Raw genomic sequence first — 11,239 nt, 5'->3', positions numbered from 1 at the left:
TGGAGAGAGCGGTCTATGTTTCCATTGACTATTATAACCCCGCGAGGTCCTTGCATCTTGAGCTAGAGGTATGCATAGTGTGGTACCGCATTGAATCGAGCGAATGTGGTTCGTCCAAGCAGTGCATGATAGCCACTACCGAAAGGGACGATAACAAAGATTAACTCCTCACTTCGGAAGTTATCAGGGGATCCGAAGACCACTTCCAGTGTTATGGAGCCCGTACAACGGGCCTCTACTCCTGGAATTACACCTTTGAAGGTGGTTTTGGTGGGTTCGATCCTTGAAGGATCGATGCCCATTTTGCACAATGTGTCCTGATCAATCAGGTTCAGGCTACTGCCACTGTCCATAAGGACTCGCGTGAGGTGGAATCCGTCGATGATTGGGTCAAGGACCAATGCAGCTGAACCGCCATGACGGATGCTGGTAGGGTGGTCCCTACGATCAAAAGTGATTGGACAGCATGACCATGGGTTGAACTTTGGGGCGACTGGCTCCATCACATAGACGTCCCTTAGTGCACGCTTTCGTTCCCGTTTGGGAATGTGGGTGGCATAGATCATGTTTACCGTTTTCACCTGGGGAGGAAATTTCTTTTGTCCTCGAGTGTTCGGACGTCGGGGCTCCTCGTCATCATCGTTATGCAGCCCCTTGTCCTTGTCTTCGGCATTTATCTTGCCGGCCTGTTTGAACACCCAGCAATCTCTGTTAGTGTGGTTGGCTGGCTTATCAAGGGTGCCGTGAATTTGGCACGAGTGGTCGAGTATGCGGACCAGACTGGACGATCTCGGATTGTTTCTTTTGAACGGCTTTTTCCGCTGACCGGATTTTGAGCCACTGAATCCGGCGTTGACTGTCGTGTCTTCGGTGTTGTCGCCATTATTTCAATGCTTATTTCTGTTGCGCCGTGGCTTGCCGTTACTGTCGCGAACATCTGAAGTGCCAGAGTTTCTTGGCGTGGTGCTACTGCGAGCCAACCAGCTGTCCTCGCCCGCGTAAAAGCGGGTCATGAGTGCCGTGAGGGCCGCCATGGACTTCGGTTTTTCTTGGCCGAGGTGTCGGGCGACCCACTTGTCGCGGATTTTATGCTTAAAGGCCGCCAAGGCTTCAGCGTCCGGACAGTCGACAATTTGGTTCTTTTTTGTTAGGAACCGAGTCCAGAATTTCCTGGCTGACTCTCCGGGTTGTTGGGTAATGTGACTTAAGTCATCAGCATCCGGTGGTCGCATGTAAGTGCCTTGGAAGTTGTCGAGGAACGCGTCCTCCAGGTTTTCCCAAATGTCGATGGAATTTGCCTACAGGCTATTCAGCCAATGTCAGGCGGGTCCTTTGAGTTTAAGGGGAAGATACTTGATGGCATGTAGATCGTCACCGCGGGCCATGTGAATGTGGAGAAGGAAATCTTCGATCCATACCGCGGGGTCTGTTGTGCCATCATATGATTTGATGTTTGCGAGTTTAAACCCTTCTGGGAGTTCGTGATCCATTACTTCATCAGTGAAGTAGAGGGGGTGTGCGACGCCTCTATGCCGGGCTATGTTACTACGCAGTTCGTATAAGTATGGTCGGTTATGTTCGCCCCGGCCGGACTTGTTGATAGTGTATCCGGCGTGACGATCATCGTCATGTGTTGGGGTGCGTCCCCGCGATCCGTAGATCGATCTTAGCTATCCTGCTTTGTTTTCCAATATGTCTCGCAGGTCCTGCCTATTGCCCCGGGCCGTAGTGTATTGGCGTGGGGGTGCAGGCTGGTATTCGGGTTGATACGCCGTTTTATCCTGGCCACGAGGTGGCCGGTCAGCCTGGTCCTGTGCTGGTAGTGTGGGCTTTAGGACCTCCTCCTCGAGTTGAGGTAGCAACTTGTGCTTTGGGTAACCTTTTGTGTGGCGCTCGAGTCCGTATTCCTCGGCGGCCAGGACCTCAGTCCATCTATCTGTGAGCAGATCTTGATCAGCCTGGAGCTGCTGCTACTTCTTTTTCAGGCTTCTTGCAGTGGTCATAAGACGGCGCTTGAAGCGCTCCTGCTCTAAGGGATCCTCCGGCATGCCGAATTCATCGTCGCCGAGGCTCACCTCGTCTTCGGAGGGAGGCATGTAGTTGTCCTCCTCCAAGTATCCGTCTGTTGCCTGTTCATCTGGGCTAACCTGCCCGCCTTCCTGTTCGGCCTGCTCGAAGGCAGGCTGATCAGGATTATATTCATCTTCGGCACCATCCGGATTGTTTTCATCTCCTGTGTCGGTATTGCTGTGGCGGGGCTTAGAGCGGCACTGATGACGCCCATGCTTTGATATCTTCCCTAAGGGGTTATCCTCTATTGCCTCATCGCCGTTGGTTTCTTTGGGAGTGTCCACCATATATATATCATACGAGGAGGTAGCTGTCTAGCGCCCCGTGGGTGGTGGTTCCTGTTCTTCTCCTGCATCATCGTCCACACCATCGATGTCTTCGGAGTCAAAGTCAAGCACGTCGGTCAAATCATCGACAGTGGCAATGAAGTGGGTGGTGGGTGGGTAACGAATTTCCTCATCGCCTGCTTCCCACTCGAGCCGGACATAGTTCGGCCAAGAGTCTCCTGACAAAGAGAGAGACCTTAATGAATTCAGCATGTCGCCGAAGGGCGAGTGCTGAAAGATATCCGCAGCGGTGAACTCCATTACCGGAGCCCAATCGGATTCGATGGGCCCGGGTGCGTACGGTCTGGAACCTACAGCCAGACACAAGTCTGAGGGTCCGGTGACACAAACCTCCTTAGAGGTGGAGTCCGTGTTCGGCTCTACCGCCAATGAGTATGCGGCCTCCAGGGCGGGGTACATCCACCCATGCTTGGACGACACGATTTGCCTCGGATTTAGGTCCGGAGCTACTGCGGGTGTGATATCCCGGATATTGTCTGACAGCAGATCTAAGTCGTGCTCGTCGTGACTGTTCGGTGCTCCTGGCGTAGGCCCGAATCCGTCGAAGATCAAGTCTACGCGGATATCGGTCGTGTAGTTCAAGTTTCCGAACTTGAACTGATGGCCAGGGGCGTAGCTGTCGATCTGCTCCAGATGGCCAAGCGAATTGGCCCATGGTGCGAAGCCGCCAAACACGAAGATCTATCCGGGGAGAAAAGTCTCACCCTAGACTGCGTGGTTGTTGATGATTGAAGGAGCCATCGAGCCTTGCTGCGATGACATAGAGGAACTCTCAATGAAAGCACCAATGTCGATGTCAAAACCAGCGGATCTCGGGTAGGGGGTCCCGAACTGTGCGTCTAAGGCTAATGGTAACAGGAGGCAGGGGACATGATGTTTTACCCAGGTTCGGGCCCTCTCTATGGAGGTAATACCCTACTTCCTACTTGATTGATCTTGATGATATGAGTATTACAAGAGTTGATCTACCATGAGATCGTAGAGGCTAAACCCTAGAAGCTAGCCTATGATTATGATTGTTCTGATCCTACAGACTAAACCCTCCGGTTTATATAGACACCAGAGGAGGCTAGGGTTACACAGAGTCGGTTACAGAGAAGGAGATCTAACATCTGAATCGCCGAGCTTGCCTTCCACGCAAAGGAGAGTCCCATCCGGACATGGGACGAAGTCTTGAATCTTGTATCTTCATAGTCCAACAGTCCGGCCAAAATATATAGTCCGGCTGTCCGGATACCCCCTTATCCAGGACTCCCTTAGCGGCGAAGGTGAGGTGTTCCTCCGGGTCGACACGCACATCGGCTATTGCACCATCGACCGCCATCAACTCCTTGACCTCCACGTGGTATGTGGTTGGGCTTGCTCGACAATGCTCTGGAGTAGGGGCAGTGGGGATTTGGTGGTATGACGATGTTTCACAGGCGCCATTTAAGCAATCAAGCCAGGGTCGTGATAGAGATCGATGGGTTACCTGACTGGATCAACGATGCTTGGGCAAAACGTAGATGTGGTTGAAGTTGTGGTTGTGGCAGCGACAGTTTGAGCTGCCGGGGGTAGGGTGGGAGATACTGCAGAAATGTGATGGGTGGGGATGTGGTGGGAGGAGTAAATTCTAAAATCGCGCACCTAATGAAAATATTGCCGCGGAACTTGAAACTTGGGCGGAGGAAACACACAACATAGACGAAGCACGTAAAATACTCGTGTGCGAGAAAAGAGAAAATTGGTGGATCCTGTCTCAAAAAAACTTTACACACGTAGTTGATTAAATCGGTCAATGGTACGCTTGCTTGATTAGAAAACATTGCACAGGTAACTGACTTATGGATCATTGACCCAAAAAACGCACACGAGTACACCATAGAAACAGTGTGTTTTGTGATCTCCTAATAATTCGCGCGGCGAGGTGGGACTAAAAACCAACTGCGGCCAAATCTAGTCTCCAGTGGCCTCGGGTGGCTGTGGGCTGACGTTTGGGGAGGATTTAGGGGTACGGCTACAAAACTTCAGTGAATAGATGCTAATAAACGCTCAAAGCCCTCAAAAGATGCACTTATAGACATTGTACATTAATAATAGGTACCAACTTAAAGTACTAGTAATTTGCTCTAAAACTAGTACATGTAGTACTAGTAGATGCTCGTAATTAATTATACAAACTTATGGGTGACACACGCACTAACTACATCTCACATGCTGGCATAGGGGCATGCTGGCTAGACATCGTCGTTGTCCTTCCGGCCTTGTCGGCGACAATCCACCATGCTTGGATCTCTGCCGAGCTCTCCTCAGCACGACGTGCAACCTCTTCTTTCTTGCGGCGGCGGGACTCTCTTTTCTTGACTGCTTTCTGCCTTTTCCGCTCCTTTTGTGCGGCTTTAGCCGTCTCTTGATGAAGAAAATATGCCCTAGAGGCAATAATAAAGTTATTGTTTATTTCCTTATTTCATGATAAATTTTTATTATTCATGCTAGAATTGTATTAACCGGAAACTTAGTACATGTGTGAATACATAGACAAAACATAGTGTCCCTAATATGCATCTACTTAACTAGCTCGTTAATCAAAGATGGTTATGTTTCCTAACCAGAGACATGTGTTGTCATTTGATGAATGAGATCACATCATTAGATGAATGATGTGATGGACATGACCCATCCGTTAGCTTAGCATTATGATCATTACAGTTTCATTGCTACTGCTTTCTTCATGACTTATACATGTTCTTCAAACTATGAGATTATGCAACTCCCGAATACCGGAGGAACACTTTGTGTGTTACCAAATGGCACAACATAAATGGGTGATTATAAAGGTGCTCTACAGGTGTTTGTTGGGTTGGCATAGATCGAGATTAGGATTTGTCGAGAGGTATCTCTGGGCCCTCTCGGTAATACTCATCACTATAAGCCTTGCAAGCATTGTGACTAATGAGTTAGTTGCAGGATGAATTATTATAGAATGATTAAAGAGACTTGCCGGTAACGATATTGAACTAGGTATGATGATACCAACAATCGAATCTCGGGCAAGTAACATACTGATGACAAAGGGAACACTACAAAAATATAAACTTTCGTGATGATACGTGTTTGTCACAGTAGGTTGCGTTTTTTTTCATGCATGTACATCCATGATGATTTTATGACAGAATCAAGATAGTCATACCTGTGCTGTCGTAGAAGTGTTCCATGACATTGCCAAAATTATCATCACGGAAATGTCCACTTCCATGATGATAAATCGCGCGTCACAGAAGTGCTTTCATCAAGGGTGACCGACACGTGGCATCCACCGTAACGGAACACCGTTAAGCTATCAGGTCAGTTTTGGATCCGATAACCCGTTAACAGCCTCGACCAATGGGGATTTTCCACGTGTAAAATCATCATTGGCTGGAGGAAACACGTGTCGGCTCATCGTTGGGACAGATGTCATCCACTCATTGGAAAGAAGGCGCCTACGATACGTCGACATGTGGCACGGCCCAACAGAGGCCCATTCCTATGAAAAGGCCAGCCCGTTTGAGTTGGTCAAAACGTGGCGGGCCGGCCCATGGAAGGCCTGTTAACGGCCTGTTCACATATAGCCCATTTACAACCCGCTAACCCAAGGCCCGTTACGCCCTGTCCGAATTAGGCCCAGTAGCGTCATCTGGGCCATCCAATATGATTCCAGCCCGTTTTCACTTCTGGCCCATGTATGGCCCATGACGTCTTTTCGGCCCATATGAGGCCCTTTGTAACTCTTGGCCCATTAACGACCTGTGGTGAAACTGGACCGTAATGAACAGTGTATCACTTTACACCCATTAATGGCCCGTGGTGAAACTGGCCCGTAATGAACAGTGTATCACTTTATACCCATTAACGGCCCGTTATTCCGTTGGGCCGTTTCCAGCCCATGTTATCTTTTGGCCTTCTCAGAGCCCATTAATTCTTGGGCTCATTTCCAGCATTCGTTTACTTATGGCCCGTTAGTGTCATTTTCTGCTTGTGGGCCAAATTCAGCCCGTGGTTACAGTCGGCCCGTTTGTGGTCTGTTAATTCGTTGGGCCGTTTTCATAGCATCATCAAATACGGCCTATTAACGATGGCTCGTTATGGTCGGCCCATGAATGGATGATTCCAACTCTAGCCTGTTTACGGCCATAATGCAGTCTGTTATTGGCCCATGTTTGGCCAATCGATCATACGACCCGTATAAGACCCATTGATGATACGGCCCATAGAAGGCCCATTGTTTCTACAGCCCGTAGAAGGCCCATTGTTTCTACGGCCCGTAGAAGGCCCATTGTTTCTACGGCCTATAGAAGGCCCACTGTTTCTATGGCCCGTAGGAGGCCCAGTGTCACTACAGTAAATATTAGCCCATGGTTATTATGGCCTAGTTTTAAAAAAATAGGTTATTGCAGCCACTAGCAAACCACGGAAAAAGAACTACACTGACTACAAGCAAAAAAAATAAACAAGACAACAAGGAAATAAATAAGCAAGCAACTTATGCTAGGCTATCACGGCTATTACACATATTACATCCACTGGGCATCACAGTTCGCCACCAGTGCAAATATAGGGAACAAAGCAGCATATAAACGCCACAGCAAAACAAGTCCAGAACTGAAACCACTTCAGAAGAGCTCAATAAACAATATCCTGGGTACCCATAATGCTGGCAAGATGCTTAGCAAGCTTATTAACTTTCTCTTGTTTGACGCTTAAATCCTCCAGTGCTTGCTGTTGCACAAGAAAGTACGCATCTGAATTCTGCAGGGACTTCCTGAGTCCTTCGGCTTCTTGCCGCATCACAGCTAACTAATGCCTTTCAGCTTGTAGCTGAGACTGAAGAATCCGAAGTGATTCAGGCAGCGAGTTCGAAGAGCTTGTGCCAGCGGTACTGGCCAGTAACTCGAACACTACATCAACGCAGGACTATGGGGTTTTCTCACTGTCTACAAGATCGTTTTTATCACCTTTCTTGGAGACCAACAGGGTTGTCTCACTATCTTGAACCTTATCTGCATTACTTTCTCTACCATTGCATAGTGGGGTGCTCTTCTCCAATATTATGTTTGCATACTACAAGAGAAACAAGCAGACACATCACAGGTTTAGCTTGTAGTATACGAAACTCATTTTGGTAAACCAGTTCAGTAGTAAGGTGGACAGGATAACAACATGAAACAAACATATATGTATGTACTATTGTCACTGTATTGTCCATATCATTCTAGTTTATGTTGCCTAATCAAGATAGAGACATAGTTCAACTCGTATATTTTTAAGATACATCAGCATAGACAGAATATAAGTGTGGGAAACTACACGGCATTGGCAGCACTTGTAATGTGCATCACATGAGAACATAACTATTTATACAACTTAAACTGAAATCAACATAGAGCAAGAAGTTAGAACAGCAATCCAGTTAAAGAACTAGGTTTAAAACTTACCTATTGCGCCATTGGAGTTTCAATTTGATCCTTCAAATTTGAAAGTAGTTGGTATGAGTAAATACAGTGATGCAACAGCAAAGGAGTATCGACCATAGCTACAGAATCTGACCTGAGAACAGTTGCTCTTCTGCTTTAAACGTGGAGTTTGGGTTAGTTGTGGTGGTATTCGTGCTTTGGGCACTGCAGTAGCTTTACAAACTGCTTGTGTGGGGGTACTCTATGGTGGACATGGTGCTTTGTCAACTAAAAGTGGGTTACTATCTGCTGGGGTTGCGGTTAGATGGGTTGTAGCTGGTTCTTTGCCCAACGGTGTAAGTGTGCAATCTGGAAGAGTCTCGATTATGTGTGGTGGGGCTAGTTTGTGGGCCAGTACAACCATGGTTCTATCTGCATCGACGGGTAGCACTGCCATTTGTGAAGAACGGGTTTTTGCTCCCTTAGATACTACCATCACCCCCTCCAATTCAAATGGCTGATAAACAAGAAAAGAAATTGAACATACAGACATTGTATGATAGACAGATGTGGTAATTCACATATATGTTGCCTAACCAAACAAGATAACATGACACAATTTCACATATATGATGCCTAACTAAACAGGATAGCATGACACAGTTTCAGATATATGATGGATAACTTAACAGGATATAATGGCATAATTCAACATATGATGAGTACCTAAACAGGATGACATGACAAAACTATATGATGCCTTTCTAAAATAGGTTGGGATGAAATAATTCACATACATGTTGTCTAAGTATACAGGATGGCATGATATAATTGACATAATTGATTCATATACTAAGCAGCTGGCACTCGCATGTATGATCTCTAAACTAAGCAGATGGAATTCAATATTGTGCATATGATGTCTAAACTAAGCAATGCAAGACACCATATGCATCATATGAGAAATATAAACATTGCAACTTAGAGCATACACCTCAGGTGGGATATAGGACTGGTCATTTGTCTCTGAATCCTCCTCTGAGGAGCTCCCTGTAACCATCGAGATATATGCTTCAACAGGTACCATTGCCTGCTCTGAAGACCTTGTTTCACTCCAGATTTTTTCCATAACCGGCTCAAATGGCTGATACACATGAAGAGTAGTTCAATATACACAGATTGTCGACAAATGGAATACGTAATGAAAAAAAGATGGCATGAGATAATTGACATATATGATGCCTGGATCCATTGCGGTGCATAATTCACATATATGATAACTACCTGAAAAACATGGCATTTCATGATTCACATATCTGATATATAAAGCAAACATGAGGCATTCACACAAAGCATGTCTAATCTAAGAAGATGGCATGGCAATGCAAGACACCATATGCATGATATGAGCAATATAAGCCAGCCAAGTTAGAGCATGCACCTCGGGGGGGGGGGTAATACGACTGGTCATCTGTCTCTGAATCCTCCTTTGAGGAGCTATCTGTAACCAGCAAGAAATCTGCATCGACAGGTTGCACTGACTGCTCAGAAGACCTTGTTTTCACTCTAGAATTTCCCATGACCGACTCAAATGGCTGATGCACAGGAAGAGTAGATGAATGTATAAACATTGTTGACAAATGGAATAGATTATGAAAAAAAATATGGCACGATACAATTCACATATACGATGACTGGCTAAACAGGATGGCATTGCATGATTCACGTATATGATGCCTGGCTAAAGAAGATGGCATTGCATAATTCCCATATACTCCCTCCGTTCCTAAATATTTGTCTTTTTAGAGATTTCAAATGGACTACCACATACGGATGTATATAGACATATTTTAGAGTGTAGATTCACTCATTTTGTTCCGTATGTAGTCACTTGTTGAAATCTCTAAAAAGACAAATATTTAGGAATGGTGGGAGTATGATATAGAAACCAAACAGGTGGCATTCACACAAAGCAAATATAAACTAAGTTGATGACATATAAGATGTATAATGTAAGCAATGCAAGGCGCCATATGCATGATATGACCAACATCAGCATGCCAGGTTAGAGCAAACACCTCAGGTGGTAAACAGGCGTGGTCGGCTCCTTCTGAATCCCCATCTGAATAGTTATCTTCCTCTGGAATACAATCTGGAAATGCAGGAGGGGGCCCCCACTTCGCCCACCATGGAGCGGCGTCTGCATGACATTATATTCCCACGCAACGGTCTTCTCTTTTTCTCTACATGTTCAGTACGATTGTGTATAATATCTAACATGCATAATAAAAAAATAGTTAGATTTTGTAAGGCCTAAGGGGTGCATGCAAAAATCAAGACTGATGGTAGCAAACGAGTGGATGGATCCAAAACTAATGATAGTAGGTAGATTATAGCTTCAGTTTAAAAAGATAGACAATGGATCATCTATTGTTTGTTGCCCACCCAACATGAACCACATAGAAGACCCCAGATGAACCAGATAGTAGACAGATAATATTCATTGCTGGCTCGATATGAGACCCATGGGCATTTCAAAACTCAAGTTTGAACGATAAAGTAGCAGGTAATAATAACCGATGTATAACGTAAGCAAACACGAAAGACTACGATTTATCTTCCAGAACTGTGTAGTCCTCAAGTTCATTTGCTCAGTCGATGATGGTAATGCAGTTAGCGTGGCTGCTGGCAACGGAGAAGATGATCTGAGGCAGCGAAAGAAAGTCTGCAGGGGGATCTCTGCTGCAGTGAACGCTTCTGTCGATGGTGCACCTCAGGTGGGGTGGATGACGGCACGGCAGGAGCAGGACATAACACACAGAGTTTTCTTTGACGCCTATCTGGAAATGAAGTAAATCTATAAGGGCTCCTTAGAATTGGAGGATTCTATGAACGCAGGGACAGGAAAAACACAGGAATAGAATAGGAATGCACGTGCAAAACAGATCATTTGGAAATATAGGATTTCAGTCAACCTGGGTGTTTGGTTCACATGAATTGGAACAACACAGGAATGGAGAAACGTGGTCAAATTAAAGTCAAACCACATGAAAATGAAAAAAATAAGAATCTTATTATGCCAGTAATGCAATTAGTTCTGTTCTTCATGCATATTAATTTGAAAAGGACGTCCAAGTGAATAAAATTCCTACGTTTTTTCTTTGAAAGAGACACCAAAGGGAAAAATCCTCTATTTTTGCTTTGCTCCACTCCTTCTAACAGATTTGCACGAATAGTAGTTCCATAGCAAAGGATCCTTGAGGGATCGACATGAATGCAGAGTAACAAAGTGATGCGCCGAGTGTACAACCTCTTTGGCATAGCCTTGTGGACCTCAGCATCATTGGGTTGGATGTGGAGGATGGTGATGATGCTGGTGTGACTGTCGGAGGCGGGGAAGAAGATCCGAGG

Source organism: Triticum aestivum, chromosome 1B (assembly GCF_018294505.1).
Source record: "Triticum aestivum cultivar Chinese Spring chromosome 1B, IWGSC CS RefSeq v2.1, whole genome shotgun sequence".
Taxonomy (NCBI): Eukaryota; Viridiplantae; Streptophyta; class Magnoliopsida; order Poales; family Poaceae; genus Triticum; species Triticum aestivum.
Note: the sequence above shows the minus strand (reverse complement) of the source record.